The 14,540-nt window shown below is 40.2% G+C and overlaps 1 protein-coding gene across 4 annotated transcripts in view; it reads left to right on the forward strand.

Moving 5' to 3' along the window:
- The window catches only part of TMEM117 (transmembrane protein 117), a 636,987-nt gene that overhangs the window by 176,400 nt on the left and 446,047 nt on the right, over window positions 1-14,540 (forward strand). The gene's annotated exons all lie outside the window — the stretch shown is intronic.

Below are 14,540 nucleotides of genomic sequence, written 5' to 3' on the forward strand. Positions count from 1 at the left end.
AGGTCGGTGTAATATGTTCCTTTAGACCAAGGCCTATGATCATTTGTGCTTTAGCTATCTGAACCATCTGTAAACTTTGAGATGTATTTTGATGAGCCCAATATAGATAGCATTGCAGTAGTTCAGTGTTGAAAGAACCAGACTTTGAGCCACTCCATAAAAAATCATTTTTACATAACACCCATTTAAGATGTCTCACCATCCTCTGCTTAAAGAATCCTGTTTTTAATACATTCCTGATTGTGGGTTTGAACAACAGCCTAAAATCAAATGTTATTTCGAGATCTTGAACTTTGGATGAAAATGGAAAATCTTGCCCATTAAACACAAACTAGGGATTATCATCAGACAGACGCCATAGTGCGACTGATCCATAGTGAACTCTCTTTGCCAGGTTTAAGACTAATTCGTTCTTCACCATCCAGTGTTCTGTTTTCCTCAAACAGTTGACCATCTGTTTAAAGGTTTCTTCAACTGTATCAGCAGCTGGAAAAATAAGCTGAGTGTCATCCACACAGAATTTGTATATTATCCCACGAGATCCAATACATTTCCCCAAAGGTCTTTCCCTTCAAGAACTTGGCCATCCCTCTTTTTAACCCCACTGTGTTAGTTGCTTTGAGCACATCCTCTAGCAACAGATTCCATAGCTTGATTGTGCACTGAGTGAAAAAATACTTCCTATAATTTGTTTAAAATCTGCTGGTTGCTAGTTTCTTGGCATGTCCCCTAGTCCTAGTGTTATTTGAAAATGTAAATAGTAATTCACTAATCCCTAATCTGTTTAGTCTTTCTCCATAAGGGAGCTTTTGCATCCTCGTTATTATTTTTCTTGCCCTTCTCTGTACTTTTTCTTTGTGCACTATGTTGTTTTTGAGATGGGGTGACCAGAACTGCACACAAGATCATTATTATATTCTTGGTTTTATTCTTGTCTCCTTTCCAAATAATTCTTAACATTCTATTTGCCTTTTTAACCACTGCAGCACACTGAGCTAAAGAGTTTAAGGTATTATACAAAAAAACTCTGAAATCCTTTTCCTGGGTGGTGACTCCTAACATGGAACTACTTTGTAAGCAGTGCATTATTTATTTGTATCCATGGGGAGGAAAATTTTCAAAGCCATTTATGTGGGTAAATATTTTTTCTATGCAAATTTATCTTTCTGAAAATGTCCCTCAGAGTAGTTAAAAAGCATATTTTGGGTTCGCAATGCACATAATCGCATTAAACAGGTGTTCCTTTGAACATTGAGGCCAAGGGAGTAAAACAGCATGCATACTTGTTTGTTTATTTGATTTGATTTGTATTCCACTTTTCGACACTTCAGAATAGATTACATGCAGGTATTTCCAAAAGTATGTGTTCTCTCTTAATTTCCATTACCCCTGTCTTACCCATTCAAATAGCAAGTGCAAAGTAGACAGGTGCTTTTAGCCCATGTAGTTTGCACTAGTTGATTTTCAAAGGAAGCCACCTGCACAGGTTTTCTTTGACAATTAGTCACAAAGTACACAAAATAAAAGTACTCGCGTACTTGGCAAACATGCGGGCTATGCAAAATTGTCCCCTTAAAACTTTGAGATGAGGGTAAGTGATATTTATCACTGAATCTTTGAAATTGTATGATTATCCAATTCTTTAAGCTCAATATACCAATGTAACCAGTTTCATTTAAGCTTTGCCCATTTCAGAATTGTAATAGTTTTTCCAAGAAGCCTTCTTCTCCAAGTTCTACAGTGCCAGATATATAGAGTGGGCTCAAGGATTATCTTCCTGGGAATTTAGAAGATGGGTTCACGATGTAAATCTGGATATCTTATATATCAGTATATAGCGCTGCTATAGGACTAGCTTGAGCTAGTACCTCTTTAAGAATTAGCAAATAACATTTGCAGCTCAGATCATGGTGAAACCCTATTCTTGGCAGCGTTTTGTACTTCAGTGGTCTCAATAAATGGGTTTTCATTCTGTTGGAAGGAACTGTTGAACTGAGTACAATGTGTATGAGGTTAACTGCCATGAAAGATCAGTGTCTGATAATTTTGTACAGTGTTTTTTCCTGAAATCCCATTGCTTGCACAAAATTACCTGCAGTGTATGATTGCAGAGTGCTAATAGCAGCATGCATTTATGTGGACAAAAAGGTTTTATTTATAGAAGAAAACACTTTGTTATAATTTTAGAGTTTTTTGACACTATTTGTATATTGCAGGAAACAGAGTGCTGTCATCTTAAAAGTAATAGTTGGTCATAATACCCACAGATAATCTTCCACTGCTTGTACCAGTGATTGGTAATACATCCTGACCTCATATATAAAATCTAAGTATGGTATATAAATTGGCATAAATAAAATAATGCAATAAATGTTTTATTTATTAATTAATTTTGTATACCGTCATTCTGTGAACAATCAAAACTGTGTATAAGAAATAAAATCAAATAAATAAATCATAAACAAATTAAAATTACACTAAATATAAAGTAAAAACAAATGACAAGAAATTAAGAAATATAAAATAAAACCAAAAGTTATGAGATTGTTATGATTAGTGTGTAAGTGGACCCTTGGTGCAAGTTGATACAGCCTGTGGGGAGGAGCCCCACAGGTCCGCACCATCAGGAGGCGAGGTGATGGATTGTAAGGAAGCTCTATGCACAGTCGAGGGGAGAGCCCCAGAGACCAGGAGATGACCCCGTAGGGTAGCAGTATGTAGATGGCACTTGGAGAGCTTGAAGAGAGAGGGCGCCAGGCAGATCACGGGATGATGGGCGCCCGAATAGCCAAGCAGGATATTCTCCGATGGTGCAGCCCGAGGGGCAGAACCACAGCGCAGTGGCATAGAGGGAGAGTGTAGGCGAATCCCCCGGGGTGGTGAGCCTGAGCCCAAGTCCAGTAGCTGGCTGAGAAATGGAAAAACAGGCCCGTGGAGCAGGACAGCTGTCAATTGTAGAATCACAAGGAGCAAGCCACGAGGATTGGGGAAGCCCAGGGTGGTCTTGGAGTAGGTGAGCGCGGCCCGAGGAGCGGGAAGGCGCGAACAGTTTTTGAAGGATACAGTGCAACCCCGAGGAGTGGGGAAGGCCGGCTGAGAGCTCACACAACGCTGCAATAGTTCCCAAGGAGAGCCGAGGTAGAGCAGGAAGCCAGATGGAACCCAAGAGGCGTGGGGCCAGCTCGAGGAGCAGGGTAGGCCAGGGAACAGGTCCCCATAGAGCGCACACTGACCCCCGAGGAGCGGGTGCCAGACAGGGTCCACGATACAAGCAGGAGCGGTGGCGTCTCAGGAACAAGGCAGGCGTAGGACTCGTATGGAACTTGCTGCCAATTTGGCTTACTCGGGACGAAGCAGGAGCTTAAATACTGGTGTCCGATGACATCATCAACAGGGGACGCCCCCGAGGTTCCCAGAGAAGTAACTTCAAAGGCGGGACTTGTGACGCGCACCCGCACACGCCTAGGAGGACCCGGAATCGGAGCCTGAAGTAATGGCGTCCATGCCTCCGCGAGGAGGCCCTCGGAACACGGTGATGCAGAGAAGCCCGTGCAGCGAGGAGACCCGGGGAGGGTAGGAAAGCAGAACAAGCTGTGAGTACTTGCGGTCGCAGCTGTCTGCGACCGATAGGCACATAACAGAGATAAATCATAAATAACATAAAAACAGCTAAAAGATGCTAGCCTCATTCTTCAAAAAAACCCTATTTAATTTCCTTGCCTTGGTAGATAATATCCAGTTAATCACATCCTTCAAAAGCCTTTTTAAAAAGCCACATTTTTAGATTTGTTTTGAAAATCATAAAATCTGTTTGCAGCCCTAAATCAATAGGTAAAGAGTTTGATAATTTAGGTCCTGCTATTGAAATGGCTCTGTTCCTCACCTCACTCAAATGTACATTTCATACTGAGGGGACAACCAAAAGGCCTTTATTTGCCAATCTCAAATTTCTCTGGGGGTGTGAAGATGTAAGGCCGCACTGAGCCATTCTGTTTTATCACTATTAATACATTTGTGTAAAAGGCACAGAACTTTAATATCAGTTCTAAATTTTACTGGCAACCAATGCAGATAGATTAAAATTGGCCAAACCTTTTACACCCAGTTAAGACCCTGGCTGTAGAGTTTTGTAGTAGTTGCAAAGGTCTTATCGTACTTGCTGGGAGGCGAAATAAAAGGGCATTACAATAGTCCAAGTTGGAAAATATTAACATTTGAAGTACTGTACAAAGGTTTTCATGACTAAGGAGAGATTTTAAATGTTTTAATATATGTAGTTTGTTATATCCATCTCTGATTTTCAAACTAAAATGTTTTTTCATCTTCAGGTCGCTGTCTATTGTTATTCCCAGATCGCGTGCCTGGCTAACTAATTCAATTTGGGTGGAGTCCATTTGAAGATGTGGAGGGTTATTTAAAGTCAATTTTTTATTCAATAATATAATCTCGGTTTTATTAAGGTTCAGGACTAATTTCATGTGAACTAATAGTTGTTGAATTGCTGAGATGTAAACATAGACCAATTTCAAAGTATTTTCTGTTGAATCTTTAATGGGCACCAGGAGCTGAATATCATCTGCATATAAATAATTGGTGATACCTAGTCTGGTTAATAGTTGGCAAAGAGGTAACATATAGATATTAAAAAGGGTAGCAGATAAAGATGATCCTTGAGGCACTCCTGAAACCAAATTGAATTTCTCTGATATAGAATTACCAATCCCCACCTGAAAATGATTCTGTAAGTACGAAATAAACCATTGGAGACTATTGAGGCCAATTTCAGACAACCTGCGAATCAGGATTTAATGATCAACCATATCAAAGGTAGATAATAGGTCAAGTAATACCAATAAATATGACTGACCTGCATCAAATCCCCTTAACACAGTATCTGTTAAGGCAAGCTGTAGAGATTTGGTATTAAAATGTTTTCTAAATCCGACTTGAGCGGAAAGAGTATGTTACTTGCATCAAAGATGCTCTGCTAGCTGAGCCTGTACTACTTTTTCCAGTATCTTGGCCATAAATGGTAAATTAGAGATGGGTCTGAAATTAGCATATTTGAGTCAGGATTTCCTTTTTTAAATGTTGGTCTTATAACAGCACATTTTAATGGCACAGGCATCTTGCCTTGAGATAATGATAAATTTATTATTTTATTTTATTTATTTTATTTAAAAGGTTTTGTATACCATCATTCGAAGGGGACATCACAACGGTTTACATAACCAAAACATCATAAAACAACAGTAATATTTACTGGTGGGAAACAAAATACAAAAACATTTTCTATAACAAAACTCTTAATAAAAGGATGGGAAAATAAAATCATAGGGGTAGATTTTAAAAAATAGCGCGATCGCGTACTTTTGTTGGCGCACCAGCCGCAAACAAAAGTATGCTGGATTTTATAAGATTTGCGCGTATCTTATAAAATCCAGGATCGGTGTGCGCAAGGCTGCCGATTTTGGGCAGCCTACGTGCGCCGAGTCGTGCAGCCTGCCTCCTTTCCCTCCGAGGCCGCTCCAAAATCGGAGTGGCCTCGAAGGGAACTTTCTTTCGCCCTCCCCTCACCTTCCCCTCCCTTCCCCTACCTAACCCACCCCACCGGCCCTATCTAACCCCCCCCCACCTTTATCCATGGATTTACGCCTGCCGGAGGCAGACGTAAATCCGGGCGCGCCAGCGGGCTGCTGGCGCGCCAAGACCCGACCCGGGGGCTGTTCTGGAGGGCGCGGCCATGCCCCCGGAACACCCCGGGCCGAAACCACGCCCCCGGGCCCGCCCCCCAAACGCCGCGTCACGCCCACGAAACGCCGCATCATTTGGCGACGCCCCCGACATGCCCCCTTAAAAAAGCCCCGGGACTTACGCACATCCCAGGACTCTGCGCCCGCCGGCAGCCTATGCAAAATAGGCGCGCCAGTGCGCGAGGGCCCTGCTCGCATAAATCCGGCCGGATTTATGCGAGCAGCGCATTTAAAATCCGCCCGATAGGGAACAGGTTGACTTTTTTTTTATCCTAGCAATGGGAGAAGAAATTAACTGAACCACTGACTTTAATGCTGAGGTAGGAATTGTATCTAAAGGATGAGTCACTGGATTTACTTTCTTTAAGATTTTTCAGTTTCTAAAGTAGAGATGCTTTCAAAAGATGTTCAAGGGGTTACAGCTCATGGTTTTAATGTAATTGTTTGGTCTGAAGCTCAATGGATGTTATTGAGAAGGTTTTGAATCTTTTCCTTGAAAAAGCTTGCAAGTTCATTACATTTATTACCTGGTATTCTGGGATCAGCTACTAAAATACCTATGTTAGATTTTGTTAAATTTTGGACCATAGAAAATAAGATTCTTGAGTTAAATCTAATATCGTGAATTGTTTGGTAAAAATGTTTTGTTTCATATTATTAATTAGCATTCTGTATTTAGAAAGCAAAGCGCTATATATATAACTAATGTTTGATTGGAGGGATTATTTTGCCACATTCTTTCTTTTTGTCTAAGTAATCTTTTTGATTCTCTTATTTTGTGGTTATACCAGGGCTTAATTGACCTTTTATTATTTGGACATTTGTTGATAATGGGTCTAAGGTAATCAGCAATGCTGGTAGTAACATCAAACCAAGATGTTGTAGCAATGTCGACATTTTCATAATTTATATTACTAAGTACTCCTGGAAGTCTTTCGGTTAAATCATCAATCTTGGAGTCTCAAGATGGCCGCCCGATGAGACACGCTGGCTGAAAGCTCTGGATTCGATTACCTTTCATTTTTTATTTCCACGACTCAGTGCCTCATACGAAGAGGAAGGTGAGATTGAGGGGAGCTGGGTTAAGCTCCTCTCCTTTAGAGACCTCACAGCCGCGACTCGGGAGTTTTTTTGCAGCGGCTTCAACGAATATGCTGGGAGAGCAGGTCGCTGTGGGGACGGCTGTAGGGCGTACACCTTCCCCTTTGACCCTGGACATCTTGTTGAGCCCAGTGAGCGGAGAACAATCAGTGAAAGCGGTTCCCCCAGAAGTTCTCTGGGGAGGTGTGACCGCTGGGCTGCCGGAAGGATCCCCGCAAGAGATCAGTGGGTTCGAAGGAGCCGTGGAGGTACAACCCTATGGGGATAGGAGCAGAGGGGGACCTGGCCTGCACGACCTGAGAGGAACATCGTCAATCCTACCATCACCCCCAGGTATGGAGAATGAGACAGCCACTGCTTTGGGGATAGGTGGTGTTATTCCGGGAATGTCTGTTTCTGAGGTAAATATCCAGCTGCCTTCTGAGATGACTTTAGCCACTATTTGGACTGCCTTAAAGTTGTTGGAAGCCTCAGTTATTTCCTTATCAAAAATTACTTTGGAAACTAAAAATCAGGTGGTATCAAATGCTAATATGATATCCCATCAAAATAACAAGGTTGAAGCTTTGGAGCAACGTATGGCTGCTGTTGAAAAGGTACAGCATAATTTGGTACAAGCTGAATTGATTAACAACAAAAATCTGGAAAATATAGAGAACAGTTTAAGATCTCATAGTTTAAGAATTTTGAATTTCCCTGTGATCAAAATGATTTCCCCAATGGAACTTCAAAATATATACCTCTCAGATCCTGAAGCTTCCCGATTCTGCTAAACCAGTAATTACTAAAGCATATTATTTGCCTCAAGCTATGGATACCAGCGAGGATGTGGATGGACAATCGGTATCTCTGGACATCTCTGAGATACTTGAGATGTTTCAAGAGACTATGGTTACTAGAAGGAGACCTCTTCTAATTTCATTTGCATTTTTAGTAGATCGGAATAATATTTTCAGGCAGTTCTTTTGTAGTAGGCAGGCCTTATTTTATGGTCAAAAGGTTTGGTTTTATCCTGACCTTACTAAAATAACTCAATCAAGAAGGAAAATTTTTTTAACAATGCGTCCAGACGTTTTGCAAATAGGGGCACAGTTTTTACTGCATTACCCATGTAAATGTATTAAATATCAAAATCAGAATTACATCTTTTTCGATCCATCTCAATTAAGAGCGTTCCTGGACACACACACCTAATATACCCCTAGATCACTTAGCGGTATAGGATATTTGTTGGGAATCTCATTTAGCGACCATTGTTTTATTTAGGATTTTTTCTTTGTATAATATAACACTCATATTACCGAGCCCTCCTATTTCCTTTATTTTTATCAGTGCTGTACTAATAATGGAGATGTGTATTAAGTACTTTCTAATATACAAGATTTCAGAATCGCACTGTTATTTCTCTGCAAGATTTACTTGTGAATATTGAAATGCTGATAAATAAAAAAATTATAAATCATCAATCTTGATGGGCTTACGATAAGATACAATAGGTTCATTGATCATAATAGACGGAGGGTTAAATTTAAAGGGTATCGTTGCCTGGATTAGATTATGATCCGACTAGGCAACAGGCATAGTGACCATAACTATTTGATCTGTAATGTCATTATTTATGAGTATTAAATCAAGAGTATGTCCGGTCTTGTGAGTAGGATTCTTGATAATCTGTTATCAGCCTAGAGCTTACAAGGTGTCAAGAAAAGTTTCACATGCAAAAGATCAGGGCATAGAATCTACATGAAGATTAAAATCACCTAGAACTATGGATGGAACATCATTGTCTAAATTATGTGCTAATAATTCGATTAAGGGCGAACTACTATGTTCCAGCAGACCTGGAGGTCAATAACTAAGCATACCTGAGATACTTTTGATTTAAATAAACCAACTTCAAATGGTGGAGCAATAGAAATCTGAGTTTGTTTCAAACTTAAATCCTTTTTTTCTATTAGCATTAAGCCACCACCTTTATGATTTGTCCTTATTGAGAGAACATCATATGAATAATTAGCAATTTGATTCACTAATACAGAATCATATGTTTTTAGCCATGTTTCTGTAATACAGAAAATTGCAGGATGGAATCACTGGAATTATTTTCGTTATCGATTGTGCATTGATTAATAATATAGATAACACAAGACAAGCAGTTACAAATGTTTCTAACATAAGTGGTATTTGAAGAAGAGTTCTATGTCTTTTTTGTTTTGGATTATAAGGCATTGTCCCATATCCTCCTTGGTTTAATATAGTACTAATGGGTTTATCGTAGTATTGAGCCATGGGAACACTAAGTTATTTAATTGACAAATAGATGAAGGATACCAGAAGAGGCCCCTTCTGTAGCCCAGAGGTGGGCTACACAAAGGGGCACACAAAGGGGCCTGCCCCTTGTATGCGCTCCTTCGGTGCACGGCACCTCTGGTGTCGTGCTCATGCTTTCAACCCCTCGCTCCCCGAGATGACATTAGAAGGGGGCGGAGAGAGTGTCCAAGGGCCTAGCGCAGCGAGTGTCCCGAAGCAGTGAGGAAGCTGCGAGGAATGCTTGTGAGCCTCGGATGTTCACACGAGGCAGTGGCAGGAAGAAGGCAAGTTGTATAGTATTTATTTATTTTGATTTGTATTCTGCCTTTCAGCCATTTCAAAGTAGATTACATTATTTAGACTGCTTGAGAATTTGGACTGGGCAGTGGATCTGTCCTGGCCAAATTGATACTAATTTCAGTAGTGTTTTTATACACATACAGATGTGTCACCATTTCCTGTCTCTGCCTTTGTCACTGATCCTGCCCTCCTTTACATCCTTTATTCAGCTGGATTTCTTTCTCTTTAAGACATGAGAGGCTAGTACACTGGGTATAAGAAGGGCCTTAACATAACGTATATTGCCATTCACTAGTACGGTGGTTCTCAACCCTGTCCTGGGGACATACCTAACCAGTCTGGTTTTCAAGATAGCTACTACGAATATGCATGAGAGAGACTGCAAATATCGGAAATCTGATATATGCAAATCTATCTCATGCATATTCGGTATGGTTATCTTGAAAACCAGATGGCTTAGGTATGGCCCTAGGCAGTGCCAGATTTAGGCACAAATTTCAGCTTCAGCTTAAGGCCTCAAATTATAAGGGAGGAGCCTCTAAATTAAAAAAAAAAATCTATATTTCACGTTTTAAATTTTGATGGTATTGCTATGGGGCCTCTTAAACTTGATGTAGCTAAGGGCCTCAGCAAGTCTTAGTTTGGCTCTGACTCAGGATAAAGTTAAGAACCGCTGCATTAGTGGCACACTTCAGATATAATCAGCAAGGACATATTTGGTATGCCCTAATCTGTCATTTTGTCAGTCCATCCAGTTCCATTTTATGTTGCTGAGAACATCGCTTGGAAAACGCATTTGATAAAAGATTTATTCTGAATTATACTGAAATATTATGGCCACAGAGTGACATAGCACATAAAGAGCTTATGGATCCAGTCTGCCCCAGTTGCTTCTCCCTAGAGTGGCAGTGCAATTTCTGGTCATCTCTTTCCCTAATCCTTATTTGCGCCCTCTGATTCAGTCGCAAGCATATTTAATTTCTATCACTCCTGTTCTTGCTGATAGAATAGTTATAGTGGATCATTTCTAAGTATTTATAGATGAGTCAACATAGCCATAAATTATATCCATGCATGGTGCCCCTATGGAAAATGGTACTGAATGTTACTATATAAATGCATCTTAAAGTTCAAAACTCAGGCAAAATGCAAACTGGGTTGGAACTGTGACTCCTCTCTGAACTTTATTTTGCATGTCATTTTCTCAGCAATGAAAAAGAGACTGTATGTTCGGAGATTATTCCTCCCTCTCTTGGCAGAAGGGTGGGGGAAGACATGAATCTTAGCCCTGTAATCCTCACAGCTGTTTGTAATCTCATTACCAACGCATCTCCATCTGGCTAATTCTTGATTGCTTTTCGTAATCTCTCATCACATTTTATACTGTTATTTTTACAATGTACAAAATATACAGAATGAAGTGGAGGAGTAGCCTAGTAGTCAGAGCAGCAGGCTTTGAACCAGGGAGACCAGGGTTCAAATCCCACACCGCCACTTGTTTCCTTGGGAAAGTATCCTCCATTGCCTCAGGTACAAATTTATAGGGTCATTCTTTTAAAACATGATAGGCTGTTATTGCATGTGATAGGGTGGGGTTAGGGTAGGCTTTTGGTGGGCAAAAAGCACCCAAAATAACATCACCTTTTGGTGTGGCACTATGGGGGCGATATGCCAAACCATGATACGATACGGCCAGCTTCCCACTATCGCCCCCCACCCCTTTATTTTCGCGACTCATCATTCTTCTATAAATATAGCAGAATGACTAATCTAGGGGTTTGATTGTGAGCCCTCTGGGGACAGAGAAATAACTGTAATATCTGAATGTAATCCGCTTTGAAGTGCAGAAAAGCAGGGGGAAAACAATTTTTTAAAATAAATAAATAAAATGAATTCACCAAGAGGTTAGGGTGCTAATAAATCCACACACTGCCGCATGATTTGAGCTTTTTCAGCCATTTGGAAAACAATATTCAGAAAAGCAGTGAGTGGACAAGTTATCTTTGTAAGAGTGGCTGGATGAGTTGTCTTGGAAATTCAGCGGGACAAGTCTAACACTGAATATACTTACCTACAGTTATCCAGATAACATTAGTCGCCCTACTTAATACATCCAGCTAAAGTTGACCTGGTATGTTTACCTCATTAACTTTAGACTTAATCAGCTGCATGCTGAATATAGCTGGTGAAGATGGCCAGGTTTTATATATCTATCTGACTGTGGTGGTCCAATTTTTCCCTACCTAACACCCCCAAGTTTAAGGTGTGAACTAAGTGGCTAGATCCCCCCGGCAACCCCTCCCTAGTTTAATAAAAAAAAGTACTGCGATCCCTCTGCCCCCTCTCTCTTGATAGCAGAGAAACGTTTTTAAAACGAAGTACACCCAAGCCGTAATCCCACTTTCCCCTCACGCTCAGAACTGTTTATCATGACCCCCATCATGATCATGATCATCCTGGCTCTCTTCCTCCCTATTGCGTGGAATCCCAATCCTTCCTACCCCCTCTCGATACTCCATCATTTCTTCAAAACCTCCTCTGGGAGTCACGATCCCCCTCTATGCCCTTCCTCCCCTATTTTCCCCTCCACCCATATCCATCCCTAGTTGGGAACTCATCCACAAGGATACTTCAAGCTAGCTGGCAGAACTCTTATGTCACGCTAGCTTATATCTATGTTGCTCTGACAATGTTGTTTGGCAGGGGGAGATTCAAACCAGGGACAGACCCGACCACGGAGACGATCTTGTCCGATATCAAGCTCGCCCTGATGCAGGTTCCGAAACGTTGCCAACGTCGGCGGCTTCTGTAAAGAAATTGAAGCAATTGCGGCAGCTTCAGCTAAGGATGTGAAGTGGACCGCATAGCCACAAGATATCTGGGCTACAAGATTTCAAGATAAGTTATTGTCGGGACAAGAAAGGTTGTTTGCCATCATATAAACAGGTTCTCTGTTATAATTACTGTCGGGTGGCACCATCACAAAACTATCACAGTTTATGGAAGTTATATTACTGGAAGCCAGTCTGGCTCTGTGTTCAAATCTACACAATTGAACTGTTGCTTATTAGAAGTGTTTCACACAACTGAATTGTTGTTCACCAGAAGTGCTCGTGATATAGAGTTCAAGTCAACACACTCGATAACCAGTTATGGTGTTTTTCATCTTTTTCCAGAAAGCCTTCTAGTTATTGCAACGTAAAAGTTAAAATGGAGGTTCAGATGCATGTTTATAAAAAAATTTTTTTCACATCAGTGATATTAAGAAATTTGAACTATATGTTAAACCAACAATAATATAGTTTTGACATATTATGCAGTTTTTTCATATCAATGTAATCAAGATTTTTTGATTCGTTGTTGGAATATATTGCACGATCAAACCAAGATCGTTGGGCAACTGAAAAAACTTTATAGCATTTAAATCTCCAATGTAAAATGATTCACTCTTGAGCAATAAATTCAAGAATAAATTTTTCACTATTAAGCAATAATTTTAAGAATAAATTTAAAAATAGGATAGGTTTATAGACCTGTGATTGTATCAACACGGCTTATAAGGATGCATTTCTGTTAATTAACAGAATCATTGGGCCAGTGCTGAGGTCTATTCCTTCCCAAAAAAATTTCATATAAACATAAAAACATTTTTAACTAATAAGTTTCAATAAAAAGTAAAATTTTATTATAAATAGCAACATTCATAATTTAGATTTAATAGGGTGCCAAATACAATCCTTAACTAGTTAATTTTTTGGTAGTTGTTGTATACTAGTTATCTCCCTTATATTTTGCTCTCTTTCATGGTTTTGCATTTCTACATAAAAGGCGAGTAATATTGGATTAGGCGTAAATCTTCTCTAATCCTGGAGATAGGGAGGGATACTAATGTGGCCACTAATGTAACTCAGACTATAGTATATAGCATATTGAATAATATACTATGTATATAGGATTTAAAATGGCAAAGTGGCTAGTCATATCAGTGACAAGGAGGTTCTCAGCTGCTGCACAGAAGATGACAAAATCACAGTCCATCTTAGAAAACATGAGGCTTTGGGTAAATATTTATTCCAAAGATATGTAAAGACTTGGCAACAAATTCTAATATCCATGGGGACTGTGAATTCAGCTGTAAATACCACTGTTAAAACCATGAGTAAAATACCACTAATAAAGCTATGAAACAATAAATTATCTAATAACTTTCACAAATACTTGTGGACAGAATTTGTTGCCACATCTTTAAGTATCTTTGCTACCAACATTAGTGATTTGGCCTTCCTCTTTTCATTTTCTTAACCGGTGGACAGCCGACCACTCCCGGGTGCTGGCTGTCAAGGAGGTGCTAGGGGTGTGCAATCAACCCTAGTGCCTCCTTGACAGTGCAACCCCTAATTAAAATATTGTATGGCACCTCCAGGAGTGGTGCCTGGGGGCACGTTAGGAAAACGGGTGCTGAACACTCAGTGCCTGCTTTCAGTGCATTTTTTTTTGCATTGGCCCCTTACAGATCCTCCTTACTATACATCATTCCTGGAGGACTTGCCAGATTCAAAGTTCATAGGAACGATGGGGACGATGTTTGGCTTCCACGTATGTAAAAATAAAGACCGCTGGTTAGAAGTCTTCAGACTGCTCCAGGTATTACATACCCTCATCAGAAGCAGCAGCTATTCCAGTCCACAGTATTCTAAACTTGTTGCAGATGAAAATTTGGGAAATGTTTATCTTTGGCATTCCTACAGCAAGGAAGCTAGATTTAAAATACAGAGTCCAAAAATCACTAGAGTTCAGCATTGTGAAACTGCCGCACCAGTCTGTCATTTTGTAATCTGCTCTGGAAAAAGCCAAAAAAGATGAGAATTAATTCAAATTCACCTGCAGGAAAGGGCCATAGGCTACTGGACAATTTTGGCAAGAAAATGTTTTTTGAAACTCTTTGCTTACCGCTTGTATTGCTACTCATTAGTTCAATATGGTACAGTATATTAATGACTGCATTTTCTACAGCCTACAGCAGTAGGCTTTTGGATGCAGAAGAATGTGTTTATCACCTTCTCTGTTCTGTCTGAG

This window comes from Rhinatrema bivittatum, chromosome 9 (genome assembly GCF_901001135.1).
Source record: "Rhinatrema bivittatum chromosome 9, aRhiBiv1.1, whole genome shotgun sequence".
In the NCBI taxonomy this organism is placed as follows: Eukaryota; Metazoa; Chordata; class Amphibia; order Gymnophiona; family Rhinatrematidae; genus Rhinatrema; species Rhinatrema bivittatum.